The sequence below is a fragment of the Macaca nemestrina genome, chromosome 1, assembly GCF_043159975.1.
Source record: "Macaca nemestrina isolate mMacNem1 chromosome 1, mMacNem.hap1, whole genome shotgun sequence".
In the NCBI taxonomy this organism is placed as follows: Eukaryota; Metazoa; Chordata; class Mammalia; order Primates; family Cercopithecidae; genus Macaca; species Macaca nemestrina.
Genome location: NC_092125.1, coordinates 37,310,836 through 37,324,450, shown reverse-complemented (window position 1 = coordinate 37,324,450; position 13,615 = coordinate 37,310,836). Strand labels below are relative to the sequence as shown.

General features: G+C 46.1%; 2 pseudogenes; both read right to left on the bottom strand.

Annotated features, from left to right (window-relative positions):
* Positions 1-225: 225 nt before the first annotated feature.
* LOC105484512 (arf-GAP with GTPase, ANK repeat and PH domain-containing protein 1 pseudogene) lies at positions 226-2,626 on the bottom strand (annotated as a pseudogene).
* Positions 2,627-13,203: 10,577 nt separating this feature from the next.
* Positions 13,204-13,326, bottom strand: LOC112427249 (U5 spliceosomal RNA; annotated as a pseudogene).
* Positions 13,327-13,615: the final 289 nt, after the last annotated feature.

Sequence of the window (13,615 nt, the reverse complement as noted above, 5' to 3'; positions counted from 1 at the left end):
TAAGGAAAGTTGCCCCTTCTCCTTGTTCCTCACCTCCCCTCGCCCTCAGATCCACATCCCTTGTGCCACCAGGACAAGGGTCCTCTGCTGTGTGCTATCATCAAAGAGCCAAGGCCTGTCGCTCTCTCCTGCTTGTGGTTTAGGGGAGTTTATGGAAAGGAGCTGCTTCTGCAGTCTCCCAGCTGCCTCTTCACCCCTTGAGGATGTCCAGGTTTTGTGATTTTGTTTGGGGTGAGGGTGGGTGGGTGGGAGGAGGAACCACCAGGAAGAGGAGGGGATGCGACAGGACTCACGTGTTGCGACTTCCAAGTGAGTATGCTGCAATGCTGCCGCATCCCGGGTGTGGCGGGCAGGCAGGCACAGCTGTTCCTCAGATGATGGTGGCTACCCTCCCGCTGCTGTTGTTCCGGTTATTGTTTCTCCTGGACAGGTTAGGGGTAGCCATGAGCACTCAGCGCTCGTCGGGGCAGCCATACTCCAGCAGCACATTGATGCATTCCTGCCTGGAGGCCTGCCAGGTGTAGGCCAGCGCTGTGTTCCCATGGGCATCTCGGACCATGATGTCCACCCTGTACCAGATCAGGAGCTGCGCCAGGACCACATTTCCCTTGCAGCAGGTCAGATGCAGTACAGTGCAGCTGTCTCTGTCTCCCTCCCCAAAGGTTTCTTTCACCTCGTCCCAGGAGCCGTGCACCAGCGGCAGGATGGCTGTCCACAGGTCCTCGTCTGTGGTGGCCCACAGCAGGTGCTGGCCCAGCGACACCTCCGTGCAGGGTAGCGGGGCCAGGAAGAGCTTCTGCTCGTACTTGGCATGGATCCACTGTTCCTTCTTTTCCCTTGTGGAGTCTACTGAGGGTTTTGTCCACCCCTGGCTGCTCTCTTCCCAGACGTTGTTGAGTATCTCATTCCCAATGAATGACATCATCTCGATAAGCTCAACTGGCCAGTCATCCAGGTCCAGAGATCAGACTCAGGAAAGGTGGGTGCCAAGATTCCAGTGGATCACTAAGCACTTGATGCACACGAGCGCTCCCAAGTTCAAACTGGCCCAGTTAGGATTCTGGGTCTCACAGTCCACACAGTAGGAGTTCCCGTGCATGTGTCGGATTGACTGCAGGGCCATGGCCTCGCTCTGGTTCATCAGCTGGGACTTCTTCTTGCTGCTCTTGCACGACTGCAGGCTCGCCAGGCTGACCAGGATCTGGCACTTGATGGCTTGGACCCAGGTGTACCACTCCTCATTCGTCGTGGTTTCAAAGTGCCACGTTTGGCCAGTGAGGGACACAATGATAAACTCAAAGTTTTCTTGTTCTTTGGTAGTGTCGGACAGGCCATCAGCTTTGAAGTTGCTGGTGGTTTTCTGCCTACAGTGCTTCTTTCTGTTGGTGTGAGGGGAGGTGGGCTGGTGGTGCTGGAGTTACTGGGGTTGGAGCATACGGAGTCACCCAGCACCATGTCACTGCTGATGGCCAAGTTTGTAATGACTGTAGCCTCACTCCACTGGTTGACTGGAGACTGAGTAGGAGCGCTGGTGCATGCCATTTGGTTGGCTGTTGAAGAAGACCAGGCTGATGCTGCTTGCCATCTGAGACCCAGATGCACTAGTGACATTCCCTGAATTGAATGAGATGTGTAAACTCCTCATGTACTTGATAGGCCATTGGTTTTAGACCTGGAGATGGGCATGCAGGCCGATGTGGCTTAGGGTAGCCTCTTCCCTGGGACTTTCGTGGTAGTTCTCAGAAGGTCAATCTCCTTACCATGAACATTCTGCATGTAATCATGTAAACTTGGATGATAGGTTCGCACACTATTGTCACACAGGGTGACATATTTCTTTTTCCATTCTTTATTCAACGATTTGCCACTTTGCTTCAACAGCATGCCCTGTATAATTGGCATGGCTCGGCTGCTCTTGATGCTGTACACACGACTCTCCAGGCCTTTCTTCTCTTTGGGTCGCTCCCTTTCTGAGAGGTGAACCGGTTGGACCCCCACTTGGACTGCTTAGGGGCATGGGCGTGTTGGCAGTGGGAGGAACATCCATCTGAAGTTCCTTCTGGCTGGTGCTGGGAGTCTGTGGAATGGAGGAGGAATAGTCACTTAAATTCCCACCTCCATTATTTATCTAGCTGATGTGCATGGGGGACACCTGTGCAGAACAGATGGCGGAATGGCTTGGAGAATTGGGCAGCGACTTGCGGGGTCCTATGGACAACTGCTGCTGCTTCCCTGTGGCAACAATCTTCTGGGCAACCTCCTGGAAGTCCCTCTCCACGTTCAGCCGGTACATCGCACAGGTCTCGTAGTACGTGCACCGCTTCAGGCCATTGAAGCGCTTCCTTGCCCTGGCATCATCAATGACCCTCGGGTTAGTGAAACTTATGGCATCCTGGGTTCCCACCAGAACCAGAGGAGTCTCGCTCATGTTCCGATAGTTGGCCATTTGACTGCAGTAAACGTCTGGAAACTTATTTCATCCTCCAAGCTGAAGACAAATATAACTGCGTCCACCCACATGGCAAACTGCGCCTCCGGGGAGGGGTCCCCTTCGTCACTAATCAGCAGCAGATAGCTCTGTCCATCAACAACAATCTCTTTCTTGAACCTGCCACCACTTTGAGCTCCGGGACGGACAGACTCAGCGTCCGTTCCTACCTGTTCACAAAGGCATCTTCCATGGCAATGACGTGCTCCCAGATCTGGTTCTGCAGCACCGGCTCCTCCACGCACCCCAGCAGCTCACAGGTGGAGTAGACGTTGTGGTGGACCCACTGGAAGCGCTGGATGTCGGCCCGGATAGCAGCCGAGTTGGCCAGCTGCTGCCGGTAGTTTATGGTGCAGGCGCCACGCCCGGAGCCAGCATCCCCCCAGGAAGGCGGCCCGCGGGCGGCGGGCGGAGGAGGCTAGAGAAGAAAGGCACGGGCGTAGCAGGCGCGGTGGTCTCAATTCATAGCCGGGACCAGCGGCCGGCAAGCCTGCTGCGAGCGATCGGACCCCAGCGTCCCGGGTCAGTACGTCACCAGGGGGAAGCGCGCCCCCACTGCCCCCACCTGGAGCGCCGCGCGGCGGGCGTGACGGGCCCAGGAGGAGGCTCGCTGGGGCGCCTTCCTGTGACGCAGCCTCTTTCCAGCCCCAGGCCCGGCTCCGCCGAGCAGCCATTAAAAGCCCTGGCATCCGCTGAGCTCCCAACTCCGAGCCCCGAGCGCCGGGGCCCGGGGCCAAGGGCCGAGGGCTGATCCCCGGTCAGTGTGGCTGCGCCGCTCCGGGCGCCTGGCCTCGGCCTTCTTTCTTAAATCTGAAGACATAATGCTTTTTTTTTTTTTTTTTTTCTTTTTTTTCCAGCCAAGGGAACAAAATGTTCCATCAATGAGCCAGGAATATTGAGGAATCCCTGAAAGATAGAAAATAAGACTTATGGACTGGCTTATAGCGGAATGGGCAGGGCTGAACAGCAAATTAACAAAAAGGAAAATTATAAGACATGGAAAATGGATCTAAACCTTGCAACATTTGAATGACAAAAATTGTAGATACGAAAACCAGCAAGAATGATGGTGAGGGTTGGGGAGTTAAAAAGAAGAAAATGTCCCAAATTTGCACCAAAACACGTCTTATTAAAAGGGCCCACTCAGAGTTCTCAGAATAATTAATGAAAAAAGATCTTGTCCTAGGTAAACTATAAGAGAAAGAGAATCAAGAGATTTTTATATGGAAATGTTACCTATAAAACAATGGAAATTAGTTTGCCCTTGAATTTCTCAATGGCAGTATCTTCAGGGCTAACTCTGGAATCCTTTAGGGTAACCAACAGTGAAGTGAGAGAAAATAAAAACATCCTCAGACATGAAACGATTCAGAAGGTTTATCATCTCACTGAATGACTTGAAAGCGACTCCTGCAGAATGAACAACGAATTACAAAAAAGATGTCCCAGATTCTCATCCCCAACAGATGAGGCAACAGACATTGAGCACATACTATGTGCGCTCTACACAGATTATCTCATTTTCTTCCCAGTAACTCTGAAAAAGGTACAATTATGACGCCCATTTTAAAGTGAAGAAACTCATATACAGATGTGAACCAGAATATATGAGTGATAGTCAATAAAAACATAAAATATATTATTGAATCAAAAAGTTATTGGTGCATAATATAAAAAAGAGTTTTTACAAAGATATTCTGGAGTTAAATCCCAGATCAATAACTGCAAAGCAAGTGGCAGAGGCTGTGTGAAGTTGCTTCATTAGAAAGACTCCATGTGGGAACAGTAACTACCCTTAGAGTCCCCACTTGATTGGGTTTGCAGTAACCAAGACCTATCAGTCATCTGTGGCAGCTGATCTGTGAAGTGAACGGGAATGAGGTGGGAACCATCACAGTAGTATCTTTCTCTCCTTTGATGGTAACACGTATCTCTGCAGTTCTCCAGGAATATGGCATTGCTTTTGATGTACTGTTTTGGCACCCCACTTGGTACTTCCTACCGGAATAGCCCTTACACCATGGGTGAGTGTACCAATGTAGGAATTCTGCCAGTTACTAAGATTACCTATTCCAGCTATTCACTTGGCAACTAGGGCCCTTAACCACAGGATGAATTCACAGTCCCGCTAGCCCTGCCCAAAGGTGAACCTGGGCCAGAATTCAGTTCTTTTGTCACCCAACCTCTATAAGCTCAAAATGTTGATGGCAAACAGCAACACTTTGGGTCCCAAAATTAGTGTTAGTTTGGGATTTGCATATGATATTCACTAAAAAGTTTGAGTATTTCCTTTTCTCCAGAGCAGTTATCTATAAGGGAGCACAAACTCTTTGGGGAGATGAAAGTTTGCATGCAGTCTTAGGTACAGTATTTCCACAGCATCCTCATTCAAGAATATTTGGGCTATGCTCAAAAGGCTGTGGATCTGGGATCTGATTTAATGCTGGTAACAGGGTGACAAGTTGTATCTCTCTTGCTCAGGAGAGGCCTCTGTTCCCCAGACATAAAGCTGTGTTTTGTGGGTTGATTTTTGGTTTCTTTAGAGACAGGATCTCACTCTGTTGTCCAGGCTGGAATGCAGTGGCATGATCGTAGCTCACTGAAGACCTGAACTCCTGGGCTGAAGCAGTCCTCCCTCCTCAGCCTCCTGAGTAGCTAGTCATGCATGCTCCACCATACTTAGCTCTAATTTTTTTTTTTAACTTTTTTTTGGAGGGGGAGGTAGGGGTCTTGCTATGTTGTCGATGCTAGTCTCAAACTCCTGAACTGAAGCAATGCTCCCACCTTGGCCTCCCAAAATGCTGGGATTATAGGCGTGAGTCACTGGCCGGTTTGTTTTTGTTATATAAACCAAAAAGACTTAATGGGTTATTTGTTGAGTTCATTCCTTGGGTTCCTAAAATTACTTAACCACAACCAGAGAGCTTCTGGGCCAGACCAATGTATTTTCCACCCTGCTGCCTATTACGATGACTGGAGCCCACTGTTCTTCTGGTAATTAACTCCCTCCACATGACTGCCTCCCATCCTTGCTTGCCTGTGGGAGTGTATTTTAATTTGCAGCTGCTCCTCCCAGCATTCCTGCCCTAGAAAACAGCTGAGAGAGAGAGAGAGAGAACCCCAATTTGGGTCCATCGGATGCCATTGTTCAAGTCTATTTCCTGCAGCAATTACTCCAAGCCTTTGCCTTTGCTCTTACATTTCTTACCCTACTCCTGCTCTACCACTAGATAACTTTGCTCCAAACCATCCAGAGTAAATGGAGGCTCTCATACATGAACCCCCTCAACTTTCAGCCCAGTCCTCTAAACTAGTCCCCATCATGTCTTTCCTTCTGGTCTCGGGGGGTGAGGGGGTCATTCATCCTACTCTTGATTTTATCCCCCCAGCTCCTCTAGGATCGTGACCTTACCCTTTGGTTACTATTACACAATGCTGTATATTCAATGCTTCTTCACAGACTACTTTCCTATAGCATAAAATTATGCTCTGATCCTACATACACACAACACAGACACAGAGAGAAGAGAAAGATAGCAGGAAGGAGAAATAAACACTTTCTCTTGAACTACCTCCCACTCCAGCCTTTCCTTTGTGGCCAAATCCTTAAACAATCTACACTCAGTTTTTTTCCCACCTTTTCATCCACCATTCACTACTCAGTCCATAGCAATTAGCCTGCTACTCAGGACATCTTTCTTTTACCAAAATCGTCAATGGCAAACCTACTAATTGACAAGTTTTACAGACTTTTCATCTTACATGATCTCTGCTGTTTACTGTTGGTGTCTCCTCCCTTTCTGAAAATCTCTCCTCTGTGGGTTTCTATGATGCTGTTGCTCTGGGCTTGGCTCCTAGCATTCTGCTCTATTTCCTGCTTTTGTTATTCTGTTAATGCCCATGTACGTTTAATACAGGGTCTGTCCTTGGTTCTTTACCTTTTTTTTTTTTTTTTTTTTTTGAGAGCAAGTCTCACTCTTGTCCCCCAGGCTGGAGTGCGATGGTAAGATCTTGGCTCACTGCAACCTCCACTTCCCAGGTTCAAGTGATCCTTTTGCCTCAGCCTCCCAAGTAGCTAAGATTACAGGCGCCTGCCACCACGCCCAGCTAATTTTTGTATTTTTAGTAGAGACGGGGTTTCACCATGTTGACCAGGCTGGTCTCGAACTCCTGACCTCAGGTGATCTGCCCGCCTCAGCCTCCCAAAGTGCTGGGATTACAGGCATGAGCCACCACGCCCGGCCGGCTCTTCGCCTTTTTATCCATTCCCCTCTTCCTAGGTCAGCTTTCTCAATCTCATAGTTTTAGCTTTGGCTAATGCCTTCCAAACGGCATGTTCATTCATGCAACAAATATCTTTTAGCTCCTACTGTGTGCCAAGTACTGTCCTAAGAGATGGGACTACAACAGTAAGCAAAACAAAGTTTCTGTTTTTCTGGACATTACCAAAGACAAGCATTAAGCAGATAAAATATATAACATACGACATCAAGTAATGATAAAGGATCTTACAAAAAATAAACCAGAATAAGACAGTGAGAATGGGGCTGCTCTAAATGGAGTATTTAGAAAACACTTTTGTTTAACCTGTATCATACTGGCTCTCAAAGCGTAGTTCTGGACCAACAGCATCACCTGGGAACTGGCTAGAAATGCACATGATCAGGCCTCACTCAACCTGCTGAATCAGAAAGTAGGGGTGGGGAGGATGAGTCCAGCAATCTATGCTTTAACAGGCCCTCCAAGTGATTCTGATGCATGCTGTAGAGGAGTTTCCCACCTCTGTTGCCCCAAATCGATTACAGGTGTGCAGTGTAATACTAATTTTCTCAGCCCATAGGGATAGCTTTAGGGTTGGGGGTTAGAGAGATGCCGGGAACCTCCAGACCAAAGTAGCCTACACCCAGACTTTTTAGAAGGCAACCAAGTGGGATTGGCTGGTGTGCCACAGGCCTCCAGGTGGCATGGTAAAAGCCATCCAGCACTCACTGATCTGCTGCAAGAAGCTAAGCACTGTCAAGGACCTGCTTCTGCCCTCACTTCTGGGTGAAGTTTGTGGTCCCTTGCACAGGGAGACTGCACAGCACAGAGAAAGACAGGTGGGGAGTCTACTCTAGCTGCACTGCGACAGCTCTTAATAATGCATGTGTTGGGCTCCCTAGAGCTTCTTTCCCTTCCTTTCTTTTCCTTTCCTTTTCCCATCCATTCATCCATTATTTCACTCACTCATTCATTCAGTTCATTCATTTATAAATAGAGACAGAGATCTTTCTAGGTTGCCCAGGCTGGTCTCAAACTCTTGGGCTCAAGAGATCCTCTTGCCTGAGACTCCCAAAGTGCTGAGATTACAGGCATGAACCACTGTGCCCAGCCTCATTATTATTTGAAATACATTTTATTTATTTATTTATTTATTTATTTATTTATTTATTTATTTTTGAGACGGAGTCTCACACTGTCACCCAGGCTGGAGTGCAGTGGCACAATCTCGGCTCACTGCAACCTCCACCTCCTGGGTTCAAGCCATTCTCCTGCCTCAGCCTCCCAAGTAGCTGAGACTACAGGTGCGTGCCACTATGCCCGGCTACTTTTTTTGTATTTTTAGTAGATACGGTGTTAGCCAGGATGTTAGCCAGGATGGTCTCGATCTCCTGACCTCCTGATCCGCCTGCCTTGGCCTCCCAAAGTGCTAGGATTACGGGCGTGAGCCACCACACCTGGCCATTTTGAAATAAGTTTAAAGAAAAAGCTGATTAGATTTGACACCCATTCACATTATCACAAGAAATATCAAAATTACATTTGTTGATGACAGAAATTAGATTCTTTAAGTTTAACTGCTGTAAATTTTTAAGTGATTGTAAAAATTATTTTTAAAGCTTTTAAAATTGTGGAACACGTTTCTCATTCATGGTAACAAAAATATAGAGTTCATCATTTAAAAAATTTTGATTAGGAATTTTATGTAGTCATTTCAAACATAAAATTTATATCAATGGAAGCAAACTCAAGATTCTATTTTAAAATTTTAAAATATTTGTATACAAATTTAGTTTACTGATATTGAATCCCTAACACTTTTTAAAACTATGATTATATATCAAAAACTAATTTTTTCACCAAGCCCTATACAGATACCCTCAAATCCCTTCAAGTTGCCCCAGTATGCTATTCAAATGTATCATTTTCTGTCCTTGAATGGGAAAAGACTGGAAGCACTGCGCTAGGATCACCCTCTCCCTCTCCCTATCTGTCCCCTCTTCTCTCTGCATCCCTTCCCTCCCCACCATACCTCTTCCATAACACTGAACTATAAAGGGACAAAATAGAGTCCTCAGGGTCACACAAGCCAGAAACAGGAAATGTATCTTTTTTTTTTTTTTTTTTTTGAGACAGAGTCTTGCTCTGTCACCGAGGCTGGAGTGCAGTGATGCAATCTCAGCTCACTCACTGCAACCTTTGCCTCCCGGGTTCAAGCAATTCTCTGCCTCAGCCTGCTGAGTAGCTGGGATTACAGGCACCTGCCACCATGCCTGGCTAATTATTTTTTTGTATTTTTAGTAGAGACGGGTTTCACCATCTTTGCCAGGCTGGTCTTGAACTCCTGACCTCGTGATCCACCCGCTTCAGCCACCCAAAGTGCTGGGATTACAGGCGTTAGCCACTGCGCCCAGCCCAGCAATGTATCTTTAGTGAAAAAAAAAACCAGAAAGATAATAAAGTATATTGAAACCATCGCTGGCCAGGATCACTTCGCCATGTGCTATTTCCTCTTCTGTGTTTTTCTCTTGAAAATCCAGCACAGGATGCTGGAGCCACAGTCAGCAGCTAGTGAAAGAGTCAGGATCTTGGCTTCAGAAACATAATCCCTCCTGAACTTTAAACCTAAATATTTCATTGCCCACTGTACATTTCTAGACAGAATCCCTGCAGACACTTCTAGCTCAATACCTCTGAGGCTGAACTTGGCCCACCCACCTTTACACAAATCTGTTTCCTCTCTTGTATTCCCTCAGTTGGATGTCAGCCCCATTCACCAATCACTTTGATTGGAGTCCTGAGAGTCATCACTTGTCCCTGTAAACATAACTCATATCCTCCCTCTCACCTGGACTGTTGCAAGAGTCTCCTCACTGGTCTCTCTCTGCCTTCATCCTCTTCCCATTTCTTTTACTTTTGCTTCTTTTTTTTGAGATAGAGTCTCGCTCTGTCACCCAGGCTGGAGTGCAGTGGCATGATCTTGGCTTACTGCAAGCTCTGCCTCCCGGATTCACGCCATTCTCCTGCCTCAGCCTCCCGAGTAGCTGGGACTACAGGCACCTGCTACCCCACCCGGCTAATTTTTTTTTTTTTTTTTGTATTTTTAGTAGAGACGGGGTTTCACTGTGTTAGCCAGGATGGTCTCAATCTCCTGACCTCATGATCCGCCTGCCTTACCCTCCCAAAGTGCTGGGATTACAAGCGTGAGTCACCAGGCCCGGCCCATCCTCTTCCCATTTCAATTCACCTTCCACCTTGTCCATAAAGTGACTCTTCTCAGTTGCAAATCTTACCATTTTCCTTGCTTATAATGTTTCAATGGCTTCTTTTGGCAATAAGATAAAATATAAATTCTCTTATAAAATAGAAATTAAACATAAATACATAATTCTCTTATATGAAAAGGCTTTTCGTTTATTGGGCTGCCTAGCTCTCTGGCCTCCTTTTGCCAGTTTGTCAAGCCACTGATTGACCTGCTATATTTTGTACTGTTTCCTCTGGCTGGAAGGCCCAGCTCTCAAAGTCCGCCTGAGTATCACTTATTCATCCCAGTATGGCCCAAACTGGATCTCCTCTGACTCCACTCAGGTAATGTTACTCACTCCCTTCTTTGTGTTCTCACAGTACCATATAGATGAGTGGTTCTCAACCAGGAGCAATTTTGTTTGATGCCACGGGGCAAACACTTGGCAATATCTGAAGATAATTTTGGTCACCACAACTAGGAATGAAGTGCTACAGGCATCTGGCAGAGGCCAGGGATTCGGCTAACAATGCTGCGATACTAACGATGCTGTTACAATGTACAAGACAGCCCTCCACAACAAAGAATCATCCAGTCCAAAATGTCAGTAGTGCTGAGGTTGAAAAACCCGGATGTACCACACTTTATCACACTTGTCTGTTTACATATCTGTCTCTCCCTGTTATACTATACGCTCCTCAAGGGCATGCACCATGTCTTACCTTTAAATCCTCAGGAGTGAGCAGTGCAATACATGTAGTAGGTGCTCACTAAGTATCTATGGAGTGAATTAATGAGAGAGAAGTTAAATAAGTCTCATCTCATCCCTGCACCTAACAGGCCAACACCTGCATTTCAAAGCAAAGAGGGTAGGAACATAAGATGCTTGGGGGCAGAAGAGTTAGGGGATGTGGATCAACCAAAGCAGCTATAACTTCTGATCAGCTGCTCAACCTATTAAGGTTGAACTCTCCATCTTTCTCAAGTCCTCTATCCCTTCATGGTCCCCACTTCATAACCCCATGAGACTACCAAATTATTTTCATTTTCTCCCTCAGAAATATTTCCTGAATCCAAGCCATCCCCACTGCCAAAGCTGCAGATCAGCTTGTCAGTGGCATCACTTTCCTATACCACTATTGTGCCCTTCTATTTAGTCTCTCTGCCACCTACAAATTGAGAAAGTCAAATTCAGTAAGTCCTTATAGTTTCCAGCTCTAAAAGGATTTGTAATGTCATGTAGTGCCAATCAATTCCAGCCTTCCATTAAATAATCCATATAAATCAGTATTCATGCCTTCACTTATTCGTATGGATATAATACTTCAAAACACTAACTGGGAATAAGTGTAATACTTTAGAAAGCCTTGTACTCTTTCATAACCTTTCATCTTGGAAACATAAACTCAAAAGTAAATAGCTTTAATTGATCCTCCCTTTCTTCTAGTAACCCAGTTCCCACAGATCAGTTTCTTAACAAATCCAAACAAGGAGTAAAACATTGAGAGTTTCAGAATGTGTGCATAGCATATTTTCAGCAAAGAGATGAGCAACACTTTCAATTAAAAAGGAATCTAAAAGAAAACAGCAGCATCCCTGCAAAAGTAGATGAGGACAGCCAGCTGGACTTACCTGCTAACTCAGCACTCCCCTCCCCAACTCCTCCACCTTCCAGCCATGCTGCATTGACCTTTTTATCATGGAATGGTATGCAGCTTCTCGGATGTTGTCTTTGTCACTCATAACCCCAGCAGACTTGTGTTATAAGCAGCTGCTTATATTGCTGTTAGGTAAAGATATAGAACACGAAGTAATGATTATGTAATTTGTCAGTGGTCAAAGAAACCAAGGAAATTGAGCAAAGGTGACTGAGAACAAGTGTCTAGTATGGGCTCCAACACCCAGTAGGGCCTTTTCCCATTGGTTTTTCTCCTACAAGGAATTCCTCTCTTATTGAAAGACAGTACAGTTTCAAGAATATCATTTGACCAGATATCCTGCTCCATTCTTGGAGTGAAAAAACAGATGTGATTTTAGTATAAGAGTCTAGCTAGGGACGTGGATGAAATTAATTTATAACAGGACCAAGCTGAGGAAAAACATTGGTAAATGCTACAAATAGTTTCTCGCTTTGTCTAATGGAGAAATCTCTACAGGATGATAAAGATGCTAGCTGTGTTTAATAGCAAATGTTAATTCAGGGGAATATGAAATAATCATGATACCTTTCTCTCTATGAGCCAAACGCAGCTTTGGAATTTTTCTCACTATAGTGTTGTAGGCAGAAACTATCAACTGAGGAAATACTTGTCCTCCTTAGGTAGCCCATGCAATGATCAGGTTTAGACAGTAAAAAAACCTATTTAAATGACTGGATTGCTCATCTTTTATTTACTTTACTCGCAGTGGCCTAACCTGGAACATACAGAAGAAAGTAGTGGAATGGTTTTTCCAGATGCACTTCAGTTACTTCAGGTCCTCAGTCTTTAATAAGGTTTTGGGAGAGAAAAAAAGCTATTGCTGTGTGAATTCAATAAATATTGAAATATTTTAAAAATCAGTGAACATTATTTCTGCCATCATGTGATCTGAACTATCTGAGTAGTATCATAAATCTTGGGTGATGGGTTATCTTGACCAACCTCCCTTTCAGTAAGAATCAAATTATTAACAGAAAGTGAAAGAGAGAGAAACCTATTCAGTGTTTCAAGTCCCTCAGAAGAGGGTGAGGCAGCTCTCCAGTTCGTTGCTAGATCCAGCCTGGCCAGTGAACCCTGAAAAAGCCCAACTCCTGCTTTCATCATGGAAGCACGGGACAAAGTGTCCCTTCCTAAAAACAGAAGTTAGACCAGATCCCTTCCTGCCTATGATTCTTCAAGAAGCATTGCATCATCAACATCAGGCGTAAGCGTTAATAAAGACGCTAAATAATAACAGAGATGAAACGCATCGCAAAGAGAGTTTCCTTTCATCCCTTTTTAAATGTAAATACTCCCAGGAGGAATCAACCAGCATCATTACGGGTTAATGCATCTGTAGAACAACTAGGGCCAGGATATAAAATAAGAAATAAGTAGGGAGGAGAGAAAGGCATCCTTGAGACGACTACAAGAAGGAAAGTTGGGGGTTGAGGGGAAATTTCTGATTTTACCTTAAAGTCACCCTAATTCGATGACTTTTTGTGGTTTTTTTCTTTTTTCTTTTTTACTTGGCCCTGCCCAAGCAGGACCTAAATTAAAAAAAAAAAAAAAAAGTTACTAACAGCTGTTACTCTCCACGGAAATCTGCAGTAAAAGGCAAAAGATGTATTCGTTCTGAAGAGAAACCAAAGCCTGCGATGATCTTCTGTATCTCCCTCAGCCTTCTAGCATGACGTTAGGAACCCTCCAGGAACTGAGTCTTCGCAGCCGGGCTGCCACCTGCAGACACGCACTTTTCAACGCCCGCACCCTACCCGGCGCCGGCTCTCCCACCCAGGCCTCTCTGCTTCAGCGCCGCCCCGGCCGTGGGAGTCGGCGGGCGCAGTCCACAGCTCCACGGAAAACAGCCGTCGGGGTTCCGGGTGCGCCCCGCCACGGCCCCGCCCACGACCCCGGGGTCCCGCCCCTCGCCCTCAGCCCCCA